At 34.6% G+C, this 5,524-nt stretch overlaps 1 non-coding gene and 1 pseudogene across 1 annotated transcript; one reads left to right on the top strand and one right to left on the bottom strand.

Moving 5' to 3' along the window:
• Window positions 1–689: 689 nt before the first annotated feature.
• Window positions 690–3,039, bottom strand: LOC137834359 (uncharacterized; annotated as a pseudogene).
• LOC137836277 (small nucleolar RNA R71) lies at window positions 2,394–2,498 on the top strand. Its single transcript, XR_011085235.1, has one exon. It is a non-coding gene; the product is annotated as a small nucleolar RNA R71 (small nucleolar RNA).
• Window positions 3,040–5,524: the final 2,485 nt, after the last annotated feature.

Raw genomic sequence — 5,524 nt, 5'->3', positions numbered from 1 at the left:
AAGCTTTGGGATTTTTTTTTTTTAAAACAGAGGACGCTTCTGAGACTGAGTTAGGGTGCAAGGTTTTCAAATGTGATTTTAAAAATGCTGTAGTTTATTTTTTTTTTTTTAGAAATCCCACTAGCTTAGGTTAGATCTTTTTAGCTCAAGCTAAAGTTTGGCAGAGAGCAACAAATTTGTTTAGCTCAAGCTAAAATTTGGCAGAGAGCAACAAAGTTGTTTAGCTCAGGCTAGATCAGTTTAGCTTAGGCTAAAGTTTGGCCGAGAGCAACAGAGTTTTCTAGCTCAAGCTAGCTCATTTTAGCTTAAGTTAAATTTTGGTAGAGAGGAACAAATTTGCTCTAGCTCAAGCTACCTCATTTTAGCTCAGGCGAAAGTTGCAGAACAAAATTTCTTTATTTTTCTGCATATCTAGCTTAAGCTAAAGGTTCTAGCTTAAGCTAAAATTATCCTGCAATGAAATTTTCTTGAAAATTTTCATTTTGTCTTTGTCAAAAGTTTCAAACCTTTCTAAGATTTCTTCCATCCATTCATTTCACCAAACATTTCAAACTTACATGACCATTTCACATATCAAACTGGTTTTAAAAACATCAAATATTAAAACATACTACTAAATCAAAACAAAAATTAAAGACACATTTCAAAACAAAACACTAGGTTGCCTCCCAAGAAGCGCTCGTTTAACGTTATATAGCTTGACGCCTGATTAACATCATTGAAGGTTCAACAACATTCATATCCACTCTGAAACACTCTTTATGATCATTTGAATACTTCTTTGCTTCAAAAACATTAAAGCTTACTTCTTCATCTAGAACACAAACCTTCAATTTTCCATTGTCTACATCAATTATAACTTTGGCAGTTTTCATGAATGGTCTTCCCAATATCAAAGGTACTTCAACATCTTCTTCAATATCCATTACAACAAAATCTACTGGGAATAGAAATTTATCTATCTTTACCAATAGATCTTCAACTATTCCATGTGGATATTTGATTGATCTATCCGCCAACTGCAAAGTCATTCTTGTTGGTTTCACTTCTACATCTCCAATTTTCTTCAGCATTGATGAAGGCATCAAATTAATACTAGCTCCAAGATCCAATAATGCCTTTCCAACAGTGAGATTTCCTATGGTAACTGGCAAAGTGAAACTCCAGGATCTCTAGATTTTTGCGGTAATGACTTTTGAATTATAGCACTGCATCCAGCTTCCAATTGAACTATCTCCTGGTCATTGAATTTTGTTTTCTTTGTCAATAATTCCTTCATGAATTTAGCATATGTAGGCATCTGCTTTAAAGCTTCAGTAAAAGGAATGTTAATTTGCAATCTTTTGAGAATATCCATAAATCTTGCAAATTGCCTTTCTTTGCATTTCTTTGTAGGAGCATGTGGATAAGGTACATTTTTTATAGGAACACTCCTCTCTTGTTTTTCACTTTTTTTATTTTTTTCTATTTTCTCTCCAATATGTACAACATCTTCCTTATTCCTTCTTTCTCCTCCCTCACATTCAATTTGTTCTTTCTCAATCTCTATATCTTTTAAAACCTCCTCCTCAACAACTAAATTATCTCCAACTCCTTTTCCTATAACTTTCCCACTTCTAGTAGTGATAGACATGCAATGCTCATTGGGATTGGTTTGTGTATTGGCAGAAAATTGACTTCCTTGATTATTAGCTAATTGTTTAGCCAATTGCCCCACCTGTGTCTCTAAATTTCTTATTGATGCTTCAGTATTTTTCTGATTGGATAGAGAGGCTTGCATGAACTTCTCAAAAGTATCTTCCAATTTTGATGTTCTCTCATGAATGGAAGGATAATGTGGTTGTTGCTGATAAGGGACTTGTCTGTTAGATGATCCAGCCTCTTGCTTCCACCCAAATTCTTGTTTTGGATGATTCCTCCATCCTTGAGCCATGTTATTTGGATAATTATATGCAAAGCCACCTTGCCTTCCTTGATTATTCATATACTGAACCTCTTCCTCTGATGGATTTTGGTAAGAGCATTGGCCATTAAGATGATCTCCCCCACAAAAATCACACTTCAAAGCTTGATTCTGAATTGAAGGAGAATTTACTGCATGTAATTGTTGAGGCAGTTTTGACATTTGCTTGGTTAATGCCTCAATTTGCTGAGTCAAAATCTTGTTTTGTGCTAAAATTGCATATGAAGTACTAAGATCCAACACACCTTTCTTTTGCACTGTATATCTATCATGTTGAGCTTGGTAATCTGTTGAGGCTAAGGCATCAATGATTCTTGTAGCTTGTTCTGCATCAACACTCATCTTTGTACCTCCTGCTGCAGCATCCAAGATCATTTTAGTATCAGGCCTCAAACCATTGTAGAATATGTTCAACTGAGCAATATCCTCAAAGCTATGATTAGGACATCTTCTTAACATCACTTTAAAGCGTTCCCAAGCTTCACAAAAGGTTCATCTGGCCCTTGCCTGAATGTGGAGATATCAGACTTAGCCTAGATATATCGAGAGAGTGGGAAGAATCTGTGTAAGAATTTCTCTTCTACATCATTCCAGCTACTTAGACTATGGTTTGGATGCGACTTTAACCATTCTTTTGATTTTCCTGCAAGTGAGAAAGGAAATAGACGCAGATAAACAGATTCAATATCATTTTCCTCGAAGCCCATGGTCCCAACCAACTCATAGAATGTGGATAGATGAGTATAAGGGTCTTCATGATGAGTGCTGATTAAGTTAAGAAAAGCTGGCTTCATTTCTAATGATTTGGTGGCAGGAGGTATGGCTATGCTGGAGAAATGCCTCGGTCCTTGTTGCATAACATAGTCTCCCAATGTCCTTCTAGGTGGATTTTCTCTATTTTCAACCATTTGGAACTCTGTTTGATTCTGTGAGTTGAGATTGTTGGAAGATTCTCCTTTTGCTTGTCTTTGCTTTTTCTTTTCTTCTCTCTTCCTGCTCTGATTTTTTCTAGCTGTCTTCTCAATTTCTGGATCAAATTCCAATTGATCTTCGGGAACCTGTCCTCTTAATAACATGTATCTAAGACAACTCAAGCAAGGATTAGCACAGGATAAAAGAATAAGATATAAACAAGTGTATATTCACAAAGAAAACAGAATATTCACAATATTCAATGAGTTATACTTCAGAAATTCTTAAAAGAAATTGTTCCCCGGCAATGGCGCCAAAAACTTGTTGATATTTCTCGGCAAGTGTACCGAATCAACTGTAATATAGTACTCTTTAAAGTACGAATGTTGAACCTACAGAGAACAATTCTAATTAAGATGTTTTGTTGTAAAACTCTTTAAGTATAGAAAATAACTTTGAGAACCTTTTCATAACCAAATTAAAGATTTCACAAGAACTTAGAGATTTAGGGTTTGATTCAGGATGTAACAAAACTAACTTATCAATTATAGAGAAAGATACTTGGGATTGAATTGTGTCTACTTATTCATCTTGATTCCTCACAAATGAAATTCATAAGATAATTTCTCAAACACTGATTCCTCAGATATTTAACAAATCATCCAGCTTTAGGAACAAAATTATAATGCAATCAATAACCTGGAATCTATTCCTAGCATTACAAGTTATCAAGTATTTTCGTTTATTTCAGATCCTTAAAGGTACTTTCCAGTTAAATTTAAGGATCAAAATCAAGACTCTATTGATCAGACAGAATCAAGCAATAAGCATAAAACGAAAATACCAAGAACAAGTAGAAAAGAGAATTATATATATATATATATATATCACCAAGAATACATTTGATCAAGGTAAATTACATTCAATCCCAAGTTAGAAAGAACTTAGCCACTCATGACAGCTCCTTCAATCTTCATTCTGGATCTGGATTGCATAAGAAGGGTTGATCTGAGCAAGTTCTTCTCCTAAGAACAGAGGTTTCTTCTCTTTCTCTCACTAGTCTTTCTCTATAAAAACTCAATCTTTTTCCACCGCTGGTTTTGAGTTATGTTTCAAAATTTATATAATAAACTTTAGCTCAAGCTAACCCGTTTTAGCTTAAGCTAGATCTTTCGGTGCATTTTTAGCTTGAGCTAGCGATTCTAGCCTGAGCTAGATCAGTACTGCACCTTTAATCAACTATGGACAGTTTTAGCTTGAGCTAAATCCTCTAGCTTGAGCTAAATCTTCTTGTGATCCAATTAAGTTTTTACTTTTTTTTTTCTTTCAATGCCAGCTTGAATACATTCTTTCAATGCTTCATATTCATCTGCAATTTACACAAAAATTGAGATTAAATTTCTTAATTTGTTTCTTGGTTCAAAAAATATATAATCAGATTCAATAATACTCATATTAGGGTAATTTTCTTACATTAAGCAACAATTAAGTTCCAAAGTATTCAATTTTCTCAATCATAAAAACTACACATTGGCACTTATCAAATACGCTTTTGGAGAAGCTAAGGTTCTTTTATTTTTATTTGTCAATGTATGTATAGTCCTCTAATGATGGTCATCCATGCATGCCTATCAGTGTTTGCTAATAGCATAAATGTCAAAATGCAGTAATAACCTAAGGGTATGCTACGCACACCTCATACATTAAGCTAGCCATGCATCAAACCACCACTCCACAGCCACAATATTTCATCCCCAAGCATCTCCAATACAAGCTTAAGACCAACTTTAAAATATTCCAGTTTTGCATACTTTTATAAAGAACCATTATAACCAGCTTGGACTACTTGTTTATTCAGACTCTGTCAATGAAACCTGTTTACCACCGTCAGATAAAATTTGCTATCTTCGTTCTAGGTCAAGTCCAATTAGTGTCCCCATTCCCGGGGCCATAGTGCCACTGCGTACTATAGAAGAGGGAACTGATGAAAAAGCAATCACACCCCAGACTGGATCTGCAGTCCAAATCACCGAAGAAAAACCTCAATCACAAGATAGTGGCAGGGATCAGCCAAGGAAAGTTGAAGATAACAACCATGAAGATGAAGACAATGAGACACTAGCGCAGAAATGTAAAAGAAATGCGGCTATTTTACATTTACAAATGCGGCTATAGAACCGCATTTGATCAGCACGCATTCGTAAATCAGAGAGATACAAATGCGGCCGTAGAACCGCATTTGTAAATTATTTTAAATAACCGCATTTGTATATTCTTCTGAATGAGGGATGAGGGTTTAGGGGTTTAAGATTTACGAATGCGGTCTTGGTAATAACCGCATTCGTAAATCACATTTACAAATGCGGCTTTAGTAAATGACCGCATTTGTAAATAGTGTTTTTTTTAAAGTGCAATTTGTATTGTCCATAAACCATATAAATTAATAACCTGCATAATGATCAAACCCAGCCAGACAAATACAGAAATATAGATATAAATTGAGATCATCAAAATGTACATTTACAAGTAATCAAATTACATATAATAAAACCACTATTGATTACCTATGCTAGAGTTATAAAAATTTATGAAATATGTGGACCAAGAATATCTAACATATGAAATGCCTTCCTCATTCATTGGTGTTTC

This window comes from Phaseolus vulgaris, chromosome 5 (assembly GCF_051622355.1).
Source record: "Phaseolus vulgaris cultivar YP4 chromosome 5, ASM5162235v1, whole genome shotgun sequence".
Taxonomy (NCBI): Eukaryota; Viridiplantae; Streptophyta; class Magnoliopsida; order Fabales; family Fabaceae; genus Phaseolus; species Phaseolus vulgaris.
Note: the sequence above shows the minus strand (reverse complement) of the source record. Positions and strands in the feature narration are given on the sequence as shown.